The 13,385-nt window shown below is 46.1% G+C and overlaps 1 protein-coding gene and 1 long non-coding RNA gene across 6 annotated transcripts in view; one reads left to right on the top strand and one right to left on the bottom strand.

Annotated features, from left to right (window-relative positions):
- The window catches only part of LOC119954733 (A disintegrin and metalloproteinase with thrombospondin motifs 20-like), a 469,933-nt gene that overhangs the window by 130,413 nt on the left and 326,135 nt on the right, over window positions 1-13,385 (bottom strand). The window lies entirely within an intron of this gene.
- LOC119954734 overlaps window positions 1-13,385 on the top strand; it is a 117,911-nt gene that overhangs the window by 93,637 nt on the left and 10,889 nt on the right. For all 5 annotated transcript variants that reach the window (XR_005458310.1, XR_005458306.1, XR_005458307.1 and 2 more), the window contains one exon: window positions 978-1,502. This is a non-coding gene — a long non-coding RNA (uncharacterized LOC119954734). The remainder of the gene's footprint in view (window positions 1-977; window positions 1,503-13,385) is intronic.

Raw genomic sequence — 13,385 nt, 5'->3', positions numbered from 1 at the left:
ATTCTACCTTCCTAGCAAAAGGAGAAAAAAGACTTGCCTTGGCTTTGAGGGTACCTTGATATAGAGGCACCCTTTCCTTCTCCCAGTAGCTTTAGCAGTGACAACCTCTAATGGTGGCGCTGCCAAGGCTACAATGCTGCCAGCCCTCTCTTGGAGACTTGGCTATTGTCCTCAATCGGATGGGAGCAGAACTGCTCACCGTTGCATAAAATCCAGCTGAGTATTTCTGCAGTAAAAACATTGGCCACTGGATGAGCTCTAACTTCAACTTCCGGTGCGAGAAATCCAGGAGGAAAATTTTGCAATTGGCCATCTTTTCAGGGTACTCATTTACTTTTTGTAAAATCAATGCTTGCTGTAAAATAACAGTTAGTAATTTGATGAGAGCTTTGGGAGCAGAGGAGCACCCCTCAGAGGGCCCACTCGCTCTGTGCAAACTGCCTGAATTTCCAGATATTTTCAAGACCTTGACCCAAAAGGACACTCTCTCATCCAAGGGCATGCTTTTTCTTTTATGGGCTCAATATATTAAAATTTTACAGCAAAGAGAAACCTTACAAAAATCATTAACAATCAGACTTCCTGGAATTAAAATAGAAGCTGCTCAACTAAAACATCTACAGCAAGTTGATTAAAATGGAATATATATATATTTTAAATGTGGAAGCACTAAAACTCTTCATTGCTCGACATGGTCCGAGCTCAGTCAGGAACTGCAATGATTTATAGTGGATTACAGAATTTCTGGTTTTGCTTTTAACACTTTTATCTGTTGCCAAGAAGGTTCTGCTGAGCGATATCACACATCATCACTTGCCTTTTCGAGCAGAGGGGCGCTCTCAGCAATAAAATTTATGGACTACATTGATTTCTCACATGTTTTTTGATTTATGTTTTTGATTGTTCCTGTAACCCATCTAAGAGATCTTTACTGAACTTAGTGACTAGTTTTATTACTTATTTAATATTTTTTTCAGAGCTTCGCCACGCACCTGAACGAAAATTACTTTACTGCTGACTGGAGCTTTCTCTCCTCAACTTTTCCCTGTTGCATTTCACTATTAACTCCGCCAATTTGAGCAGACAAGAAATGGGGGTCATCGCCGAGGAATTTTTTTGAACAATCTGTAAAGGTCATTCAGTGATGAAGGTTAAAGATCGCTACGAACTGTCAGCTTAGCAGAGACATATGTCTGCAGACGTTCATGCCTACCTTCACTTCCACAAGCACAAAGTCATGTTTCCATGAGAAATGGTAAGAAGTTTTACAACACCATTGACCTGAGGAAGGAGCAGTGCTCCGAAAGCTCGTGTTTGAAACAAACCTGTTGGACTTTAACCTGGTGTTGTAAGACTTCTTACTGTGCCCACCCTAGTCCAACGCCGGCATCTCCACACCATGAGAAATGGAAATCGAAGATCCTCGAAGCGCACCAAGGGGCAGCCAGCTTTTCCAAAAGTGAAGATAGTTTAACATTCCTGATCGTGACTCTTTGCCAAAGGTATTCTTTCAGCCTTTCTTATCTCTTTTTGGATTTACTTCAGTTTTCCCCCAATTTACAGTTTCCTTTTATTGCTGTACTCTCATAAACTGCTGCCGTTAATACCAGGGTGAGTTTAAGGGCATGAAGTCGGTGGATCATTCGCACCCTGCACAATTCTCTCTTAAAGTCAAAGCAAAATAAATTTGGACAATGTGTAAAGTGCTCTGCCATTCCACTAACACAAAGACTAATTTCAACTCCTAAATATTTCAGATCTAAAGTGTGTTTTTTTTTGACATAATGGCTTCAAAGTGGTCAATTTTGTTAAACCTTCCTGTAGGAAATAGTAGGAAGGGCTAGTTTAGCTCATGGGCTGGACAGTTGGTGTGATGCAGAACAAGGCCAGCAGCGCGGGTTCAATTCCCGTACCAGCTTACCCGAACAGGCGCCGGAATGTGGCACCAAGGGGCATTTCACAGTAACTTCATACTTGTGACAATAAAAGATTATTATTATAATTATTACTAATTTAAAGAAAAAACTTTTGATCATTGGCAAGATCAGGATTTATTGCTCATGCATGAATGCCCTTGGGAACGCTATGTTGAGCCACTTTTTGGCCTACTGCAGTCCAGGTGGTGTAGGAACACACAGAGAGCTGTTAGGAAGGGAGTTCCAGGATTGCTACTCAGTGACAGTGAAGGAACGGCGATGTATTTCCAAGTTAAATGAAGTGTGATTTGGAGTGGAACTTGCAAGTGGCGGAGTGTCCAAGCACCTGCTGCCCTTATCCTTCTGGATGGTAAAGGTCACTAGTTAGGATGACCCTATTGAAAGAGCATTGGTGAGTTGCTGCAATCCACCACTGTGTACTGGTGAATGGTTATGGTGGTGGATAAGCTGTAAACTAAGCAGGCTGCTTTGTTCTGAATGATGTCACGCTTCTGCGGTGTTGTTTGAGCTATGGGGAGTATTCCATCACACTGCTGACTTGTGCCTTGTAGATGGTGGTCAGGCTTTTGGGGAGTCAGTGGGTTACTCACCGAAGAGAATCACATCCTCTGACCTGCTGCTGAAGTCACAGTATTTTTATGGCTGCCCCAGTTACGTTTCTGATCATTGCCAACTCCCAGGATGGTGGTAGGGGATTCAGCATTTGTAATGACACTGGACTTGGAAGAGGAAGTGGTTAGATTCTCTCTTGTTGGAGATGGTAATAGCCTGGCATTTTTGTGACACAAATATTATTGCCACTTAACAGTTTAAAACCGAATTTCTGCTGATGAGATCCATAAGAACATAAGAACAGAAGAAGTAGGAGCAGGAGTAGGCCATCTGGCCCCTCAAGCCTGCTCCGCCATTCAATGAGATTATGGCTGATCTTTTGTGGACTCAGCTCCACTTTCCTGCCCTAACACCATAACCCTTAATCCCTTTATTCTTCAAAAACTATCTATCTTTACCTTAAAAACATTTTATGAAGAAGACCTCAACTGCTTCACTGGGCAAGGAATTCCATAGATTCACATTGGACAATGTGTAAAGTGCTCTGCCATTCCACTAACACAAAGACTAATTTCAACTCCTAAATATTTCAGATCTAAAGTGTGTTTTTTTTTTACATAATGGCTTCAAAGTGGTCAATTTTGTTAAACCTTCCTGTAGGAAATAGTAGGAAGGGCTGGTTTAGACGTTCCTCCTAAACTCAGTCATAAATCTACTTCCCCTTATTTTGAGGCTATGCCCCCTTGTTCTGCTTTCACCCACCAGTGGAAACAACCTGCCCGCATCTATCCTATCTACTCCTTCATAATTTTATATGTTTCTATAAGATCCCCCCCTCATCCTTCTAAATTCCAACGAGTACAGTCCCAGTCTTCTCAACCTCTCCTCGTAATCCAACCCCTTCAGTTCTGGAATTAACCTTGTAAATCTCCTCTGCACATCCTCCAGCGCCAGTATGTCCTTTCTCAGGTAAGGAGACCAAAACTGAACACCACACTCCATGTGTGGCCTCACTAACACCTTATACAATTGCAGCATAACCTCCCTAGTCTTAAACTCCATCCATCCCTATAGCAATGATGGACAAAATTCCATTTGCCTTCTTAATCACCTGTTGCACTTGTAAACCAACTTTTTGTGATTCATGCACTAGCACACCCAGGTCTCTCCAGATGCCTCGCTATTTCTTCCTTGCTGATAGATTCCAGCATCTTCCCTGCTAACGAAGTTAAGCTCACTGGCCTATAATTACCCGCTTTCTGCCTACCTCCTTTTTTAAAAAGTGGTGTCACGTTTGCTCATTTCCAATCCGCTGGGAGCATCCCAGAATCTAGAGAATTTTGGTAAATTATCACTCGTGCATTTGAAATTTCCCTAGCCATCTCTTTTAGCACTCTGGGATGCATTACATCAGGGCCAGCCTACTTGTCTATCTTTAGCCCCATTAGCTTGTCCATCATTACCTCCTTCATGATAACAATCATGAAATGAAATGAAAATCGCTTATTGTCACAAGTAGGCTTCAAATGAAGTTACTGTGAAAAGCCCTAGTCGCCACATTCCGGAGCTTGTTCGGGAAGGCTGGTACGGGAATTGAACCGTGCTGCTGGCCTGCCTTGGTCTGCTTTAAAAGCCAGCGATTTAGCCCACTGTGCTAAACCAGCCCCTCTCAAGGTCCTCACCTGTCATAGCCTCATTTCTATCAGTCACTGGCATGTTATTTGTGTCTTCCACTGTGAAGACCGACCCAAAAAACCTGTTCAGTTCCTCAGCCATTTCCTCATCTCCCATTATTAAATCTTTGTTCTCGTCCTCTAAAGGACCAATATTTACCTTAGCCACTCTTTTTTGTTTTACATATTTGTAGAAAGTTTTAATATCTGTTTTTATATTCTGAGCAAGTTTACTCTTATAATCTATCTTAATCTTCTGTGTTGCTTTTTTAGTAGCTTTCTGTTGCCCCCTAAAGATTTCCCAGTCCTCTAGTCTCCCACTAATCTTTGCCACAGAGCTTGGTAGATCCAGAGCATGAACGGGTAATGCACAACCTAAACATTAACACAGAAAGTACTGAAATACAATAACCATGGGTGAGATTCTCTGGCTAACGTGCCGCGTGTTTCTTGGCAGTGTGAGGCAGGATTTACTGAATGGGGAATCCCACTGAATCCACCCCTCACCGGCGGGAAACCCGGGGCGGGGGTGAACCCTCAGTCCGGAAGATCCCCCCCTCTACATTTTAAGTTTAGTTCAGATCTCTGTGCAGGTCCACAGATCTTTGAAAGTGGCAACACAAGTGGACAAGGTGGTCAAGAAAGCATATGGAATGCTTGCCTACATTGGGCAGGGTATCGAGTATAAAAACTGGCAAGTCGTGCAACAGTTGTGTAGAACCTTGGTAAGGCTGCACTTGGAACACTGGCCACAATTCTGGTCGCCACACTGCCAGAAGGAAGTGGAGGCTTTGGAGAGGGTGCAGAGGAGGTTTACCAGAATGTTGCCTGGAATGGAGTGCGTTAGCTATGCGGAGAGGCTGAATAGATTGGGACTGTTTTCATTCGAACAATGGAGGTTGAGGGGTGACCTGATGGATGTCTACAAGATTATGAAGGCCATGGATAGAGTGGATGGGCAGACACTCTTTCCCAGGGTGGAAGGGTCAGCCACCAGGGGTCATAGGTTTAAGGTCCAAGGGGCAAAGTTTAGAGAAGATGAGCGAGGCAGGTTATTTACACAGAGGGTGGTGAGTGTGTGGCATGTTGCCAGGGGAGGTTCTGGAAGCAGATATATTAACGGTGTTCAAAAGGCACCTTGACAAATACATGGATAGGATGGATATATAGGGATAGGGCACAAGGAAGTGCTGAGGGTTTTAGCAAAGGTTGGTATCATGACCAGTACAGGCTTGGAGGGCCGAAGGGCCTATTCCTAAGCTGTATTGTTCTTATTGCTCTTTGTTCTTGTTCAACCTATTTTAGAATTATATCTTTCTTCCCTCTTTAGGCTTCATTTCACACTCTACTCCAGCTGAGGCCAATAGCCAAACAACCTGCCCCAATGTTCTGTCAAAAACAACAAATTGCAATTATATCACTGTTGCTTAGCTTGAACATTTAAGAGGAACACAGCGTTCACAGTGTGAGTTCACAGATATAAAGTCACAGGTGACCATGGTGAAATATGTCATTCAGGTAGAAATACACACACTGGCCAATGACCTCAGATACAGATTCAATGTAAATGGGCTAACACCTGTAGAAAAATAGCTCTCAAGTGTATTCATTGCTGAGATACCCGGTCCCAGAGCATTACTCGGGATCTCTTCATTACTAGTCCAATGACAATACCACTATGCCACCACCTCCCCGATAGACAGCCATGTCCCACTGCTTCTGCACACTCCTTAGAGTTTTACCCTCTATTTTATATTGTCTCTCCATGTTCTTCCTACCAAAATGAATCACCCTACACTTCTCTGCATCCTCTGCCACCTCTCATCCCTCTCCACCAACTTGTCTATGTCCTTTTGAAGTTCCACACTGGCCTCTTCACAGTTTACAATGTTTTGAAATTTTGTATAATTTGCAAACTTTGAAATTGTTCCCGTAGACCAAATTCTAGATTATGTACATAAGAAAAAGCAAGAGTCCCAATACCGATCTCGGGAGAATTCCACAACAAAACTCCTTCCAACCCGAAAAGTATCCATTTGCGATTACCCGCAGTTTCCTATTACTCAGCCAATGTGTTATTCACGTTGCTCCCATCCCTTTTATTCCATGAGCTATAACTTTTCTCACAAGTCTGTTGTGTGACTGTATCGAATGCTTTTTGAAAGTCCATGTACACCACATCAACAGCATTACCCTCATTTGTTCTTTCTGTTATCCCTTCACAAAATCTCCAGCAAGTTAGTTAAACATGATTTCCACTTTCATTCAATGTCCCACCATTTGAAAAAGCAAAATAAACCAGAGAACTCGGTCCTGGGGCGGGATTGTCCGATTCCCGCAGCCACGTATTTCTCGGCCGAGGGCCGTTCGCTGATGGCGGGATTGTATCCTCCTGCCGCTTGTCAATGGAATTTCCCATTGAAACCACCCCACGCCGCCGGTAAATTCGCAGGCGGGTATGCACTGCCAGCGGGAAAAGTGAATCCTCATGACTGGAAAATTCTGGCCCTAGATTCTACACATCAAGTCAGGAGAGATTGTGTGCGCCCATTTGTATACACACCGATTGAGGCCTGCTTGAATATGGCTGAATATTTACTTGCCTCAGTCAATCGCAAACCTTCATCTCAGAGGGTGACCTTAGCCAGTAGGATCATGACCAAATCCAGGGAGTTAATGCTGTCAGCAGGGGGAGAAGATTGGGCAGAAAGATATCAGAGAAAAGCAGTATGAATTCCAGTACATGACAGGAACAGTTGGGTTTGCCTCCGCCATGCAATCTGCAGCCAAAACCCAGCTCCACCTTTGAACATGGAACTCCTGGCTGAAGGCCATTTCTCCTAACGTCGGAGAAAAATGCTGCCCTCAAACTGATTCATTCCAAACAATTTTCCTCAACTTATCCTCCTGCACAGCAGATTGTTACATCCCTTCTAATTTTCATCGGGCGTGACAAATGAATTACTTCTGCTTCCAACATTTAAGAGTGATTCCACATGTCATTTCACTATCTATGGGACAGCCATATCCCAGAGCTCAAGGCCTGGCACACATCTGGGAGAAGAATGAAAGCAATGAAAATTATTTCCTGCGATACGTCCGCAGATTTCAAGTCCAAACCATTTTCCATGCTGCACAGTTGTTATGTGGCCTCGGCTGGCAGCTGTAGTCATCTCAAGATTAATGAGAAATTTGTAGAGCAATGAACAAAATACGACGCTTTCTCCCTTTTGATCCACATTAGTTAACCACCAGACAATTAGGGATTATAGGAATTCTTGCAAAAGGCAGTTTTCCGGAATTTGAACTGGGAAATCAAGCCAATTTGAACTGGGAAATCCAGCCAATCCAAATTCGAATTGCTAATCTTTGAGATCGAGATGAACAACCATACTTTAAATTCCATTACAATGTACTTTTGGTAAACAGATTTAAGACAAATGTCACTTAAATAACGATGAATGTTCACATTTACCATCCCACCAAACCATAATGAAAGGCTGGGACTGAGTCCTGAGCCCACTCATCATTTGTTAATTGTTGCGGACAACAGGGGGGAGAGGGGGGGGGGGGGGGGGGGGGGGGGGGTTGGTTTAAGACCCCACGTCTGCAAACAGAAAGGATTTCCCCCTTTATAAGTGACGGCACATTTTCCCCACCCTTAAATTAGGAGGGTTCCAATCTTCCATGAATAACTCGCACAGCAAATTCAAGATAAGATAAGATAAAGAATAATAATAAGTCGGTGTATCTCGGGCAGCGTGGTGGTGTAGTGGTTAGCACTGCTGCTTCACGGCGCCGAGGACCAGGGTTTGATCCCGACCCCGGGTCACTGTCTGAGTGGAGTTTGCACATTCTCCCTGTGTCTGCGTGGGTCTCACCCCCACAACCCAAAGATGTGCAGGGTAGGTGGATTGGCCATGCTAAATTGTCCCTTAATTGGAAAAAAATAATTGGATACTTTAAAATTCTAAAATCAAAAAATAAAAGCTGCTGTATTTTACACTCACATTAAACACGGAAAAGGGTTTCACAACATCCGTGCCTTCTTACATTCACATGATAAAAGGGGAAGAAAGGGTAGGAAGAGGGTTTATGGTAAGACCACGGTAAAAATACAAGTTAGCATTTAATGTGTGCCCAGGGTCCAGAATAGGAAGTCTAATGGAATGTTCCTTCAGTGTGAAGGTTGACTGTTGTAGGTGATCCGTCTTACTTGGAAGAAGTCTTCCACGAGGGCAACCGGCATGTGGGTTAATTTTGATTTGAAGGCACTAGTTCCACTGTTCCAGTAGTTTGCGGTTTAGATGAGGACCAGATAACTGTACACGAACAGAGCTCCTGCTGCTAGCTGTTGGATGGTAAGCTGGAAGACAGAGCAGGCTGTTGCCTGAAGTTACTGTTTCATTTGGAGGTCAGACAGTGACTGCCTGGGTTCAGGTCCACAGGGCACAGGTTCGAGCAGCTTGGCCTAGTCATGTGACATGTCTCCCACCATTTTCCTGGACTTTGGACAAGGGATGTATTTTCCCAGGCTTAGAATCTTGAGGTATTTAGTCGGTATGAGGATTCCTTTTGTTTTTAGAAACATAGAAAATGGAAGCAGGAGGAGGCTATTCGGCCCTTCAAATCCTTTGGAGACACAGCTTATCTGTAACTAAAATTTTTCTTCAGAAATGTAAAGCGGTTTTGTGCAGTTCCAGGAAGGGGCATTGGCACCATTTCCTTTTGGAGAGACCAAGGGGGCGATTCACCAATATTGGGCCCAAGCATTTGCGCCCCGACAGATTCTGGCCCCCACAGGGGGCTAGCACGGTGCTGGAGTGGTTCACGCTGCTCCAGCCTCCTTGGCGCCGCGCCAACCCGCGCATGCGCAGTTGGGTCGCGTCAACCTGCGCATATGCGGGGTACTTCTTTAGCGCGCCGGCCCCGACCAACATGGGGTCGGTGTTCTGGGGCCGGCCGCGCAGGAAGGTAGGCTCGGGGGGGGGGGGGGGAGGCTGGCCCGCTGATCGGTGGGCCCTGATCGTGGGCCAGACCCCATTGGAGGCTGCCCCAGTGAAGGAGCCCCCCTCCCCTCCCACAGGCCGCCCCCCGACCGTTCCCGCAGAGTTCCCGCCGGCAGTGACCAGGGGTGAACGGCGCCGGTGGGACTCTGTCCGGGCTGGAGAATCGGTGGCCTCGCCGATTCCAGCGGCCCGCGGCCGGCGCCGCGCCAAACGCGGTGGCACAAATGGCGGCGATTCTCCACAGCTCGGAGAATTGCGCGCCGGCATCGTGGCGCGGTTGCGCCGGTTCTCCGGCCCAGCGCGGGGCCTCGGAGAATCGTCCCCCAAGTTTCTGATGGTTTGTCTGAAGGTTCAAAATTCCTTTGGTATGTGTCATAGCTAGTCAGGATAAAGCTTTGGTCCATTTTTAAAATGAGAATGATAGTTTTTTTCAGAGTAGTCAGGTTGATGTCGATATGTATTTATTTTCGTTCCTGTCTCAACTGGGACATAATCCTTAAATTTGCAAATAATTACAGCTGTCTCCAGGAATAGTGTATATGCCCGTTTATCATTAGCACATGTGATCCCCTAACAAATCTGTGGAATTTACTCTCTCCAGAAAGCAACCTTATTTGTGGCATTGTAAATGAAAGATCCAATCATAAGCCACCTGTGATTATGAAAAGAATATTATTTTCTAAGATACTTCCACAAATTTCAAGTTTAAGCTATTTTGGATGCTGCATTTTGTTTATCTAGACTGGGCTGGTAGCTGTAATCATCTCAATATTAAGCAGCATTTGATAAAGCCATGCCGAAAATTGGAACACATCTCAATTAAGCAGCTGGTCAACCACTGAGCAGCAGAAGGGTTGACACGTATATTGTCCAGCTGTAGAGAAAGAAAATCATCCTATTTTACATGCTAGGCCACAGTCGTCACACTAATAGAGTCACAAAAGGAAACATTTGGCGAGGAAGGATGGCCAGCATGAATGCCAAGAAGGGGCAACACGGTAGCATGGTGGTTAGCATAAATGCTTCACAGCTCCAGGGTCCCAGGTTCGATTCCCGGCTGGGTCACTGTCTGTGTGGAGTCTGCACGTCCTCCCCGTGTGTGCGTGGGTTTCCTCCTGGTGCTCCGGTTTCCTCCCACAGTCCAAAGATGTGCGGGTTAGGTGGATTGGCCGTGCTAAATTGCCCGTAGTGTCCTAAAAAGTAAGGTTAAGGGGGGGTTGTTGGGTTACGGGTATAGGGTGGATACGTGGGTTTGAGTAGGGTGATCATTGCTCGGCACAACATCGAGGGCCTAAGGGCCTGTTCTGTGCTGTACTGTTCTATAAGTCATTAACATGGCAAGGCGCAACAGACAGAAGCTACTCCATCTCCAGATGATTCAGTTGATAGGTCTCAGAACATAAAGTTAAGGCATGACTATTATTAATAATGTAAGGAAATGGAAATACCTGGACATTAGAAAGAGTAGGAATTGCTAAAGATGCAAGTGAAAACTGTTTATTGAAAAATACTGGCAAGTCTATGTAGCTACTGAAATAATAGTGAAAGTAAAAATGTTACGAGTGCCATCTTCCCAAGATGGCACAGTGCCAAGAAACACATGGCGATTCAACGCAACTTGCTTAGAATAAGGGGGTTAAACGGGGAACATGCAGCCGAGGCCATGCATAGCTCCATTTTGTACAATTGGGATCTCCGCTCGCCGTTGTAGCGAGAGTTCGGGATGCCATTTTTAAATGACGTCCCGATCTCCGAGGCCAACAAAAAAAATCTCCGACCTTCCCCCAGCCCGAACGCAACACTGGAGGTCCCATGGCACACCACACACACACCCCTTAGCACCCACAGAGGGCAACCCCGGCCTGATTGTGCGCAAAACAATGCCTGCTTGGCAGTGCCACCTGGGCACCTTGTCAGTGCCAGGCTGGCACCCAGGTGGCACTGCCAGGGTGCCAGTCTCGCAGTGACAGAATGCCCAGGTGGCACCAGCCATGTCAGGGCACCACAGTGTCCAAAAGGCATGCAATTGGGGCCCTCCGATCCCCTTGGAGACCTCCACATATGCTGTTCCATCTGGTCCCCGTTTATGGTGTTCGCCTGAGATCCTCGACACGGAGGGATTGAATCCCAAAGCCTCAGGTAACTCAGGAATCTGTGCATCAGAGTAAGGTTTACTGCCTTGCTCTTAATATGCAGATTTGCCAAAAACTGATCCTGCCCATTGTGGGCGGGATTCCCAGTGCAATGTCTCACAAGATTGCATTGAATCTCGCGTGGCATTGCGAGCCGGGTAGATCCGGGAATGGGGTCTCCCGGCTTACACCGGCCACGCTACAGCTTGAGGAGGTGCTTTTCTGGTGCACCGTGGCCGGAAGATTGCACTCTATGTTACATACATTTCAATGGGAAAGGAAGTGTATTGCAGGAAGGAACTACTATATTGCAAGTCAGCTTGCCTTGATCCGCATGTAGCTGACTCGTAATTAAACACCTAATTGTTGTTTTTACTGTTGCATCAGAGAGCTTGACAATCAACACCAAGATGCAGTCATGTAAATCTTACAGGTTCTCAGTTACTAGTTAGAGGCAATAAGATGGAATTCAAATATTTCACACATGCCTCTTGAAAAAGAGAGAGGAAATTTGATAGATGACAGCATGGCTTCCAATGGTAGGGTGAAAAAAAGAAGGGTTTTCACAAGGAGTGAGAAGCAGTTGATCTATAAGCCTGGAGAGGGTTGCAGCGATAAGGAGGGATTTAAAAACAAATACATACATTTCAAATTTGAGCCGTTAGATGACAAAGTACTCAGCAACTATTGGCTTTCCATCAACTGAGGAGATGGGGGTAGGGAGCATAGAATAAACATATTCATAGAATCCCTACAATGCAGAAGGGAAGCCATTTGGCCCATCAGGTTTGCACCAACCACCCGAACCCTATCCACGTAACCCCGTGCATTGACATGGCCAATGCACCTAACCTGCACATCTTTGGACACTGGGAGGAAACCAGAGCACCCGGAGGAAACCCACGAAACATGTATTCGAAATCAACATCCAGGTGACACCAAAGCGGAAGCACATATAATGTGAAACACACCTATCACATTAACGATATTTATTCACATCCATTGTTTCTAGTCCTTTGTTATTCTTTTATCGTGTAGAAAATGTGTAGGGGGCGATTCTCCTAAATAGAGCCCAAGTGCTCGAGCCGTCGTGAACACCGTCGGGTTTCACAACTACGCAAATTGGGCCCGGGTACGACCTATTCTGCCTTCCACAGGGGGACAGCACGGTGCTGGAATGGTTCACGCTGCTCCAGCCTCCTTTCCCGGCGCCAAATGGGTGCCGCGCCAACCTGCGCTTGCGTGGGGGACGTCTTCAGCAAGCCGGTCCCGACTCGACATGGCGCTGGCCGCACAGGGAAGTAGGCCAGGGGGGGAGAGGCCGGCCCGCTGATTGGTGGGTCCCGATCGCGGGCCAGACCCCACTGGAGGCCCCCCCCCAGTGAAGGAGCCCCCCTCCCCTCCCCCACAGATCACCCCGACCGTTCACGCAGCGACCAGGGGTGAATGGCGCCGGCAGGACTCTGTTTGTATCTGTGTGGCCGCTCGGCCCATCAGGCCCACCCATTCCAGCAGCCCGCGGCCGGCGCCGCGTCAGACGCGCCGGTGCAAATGACACCCATTCTCCACACCTCGGAGAACCGCCCACCGGCGTCGGGGCATCATGGCGCAGTTGCGGCGATTTTCCGGCCCTGCACGGGGCTCGGAGAATCGTCCCCCAAATCATTTATCCAAAAGTCAAGCTAATAGTATTACAGAAAAAAATAAATAGTGGAAGTAACTCGGTTGATTTAAAAATGTTGGGGTCACTAGAAAGGAAACTTATACACACATATCTCCCTGCCTCAGGTAGTGATTAAATACTATTGTCTACTTGTCTTCTATGGCTTGTTATCCAAGTTGACAGTTAGTAATACCATGCAGTTTGCAGCATTTTCATTATTTTGCAAACTCTGATTGAACCCAAACATTTAAAGCTTTCGCTCAACGTCTCAATGTCATTTCAACAATGGCCCTCATTGCAACTTGCTGACATCTGCTTTGTGTTCGGTTTGGAGAATGTACATCAAGCACGCTGCATTATAGGGTTGATGTCTTAGCAAAGTCAGGCTTCCATCTTTCCCTCTACTATAAAGAACTGTG

Source organism: Scyliorhinus canicula, chromosome 20, assembly GCF_902713615.1.
Source record: "Scyliorhinus canicula chromosome 20, sScyCan1.1, whole genome shotgun sequence".
Classification (NCBI taxonomy): domain Eukaryota; kingdom Metazoa; phylum Chordata; class Chondrichthyes; order Carcharhiniformes; family Scyliorhinidae; genus Scyliorhinus; species Scyliorhinus canicula.
The sequence above is the reverse complement of the archived record's forward strand: the minus strand, read 5'-3'. Positions and strand labels throughout refer to the sequence as shown.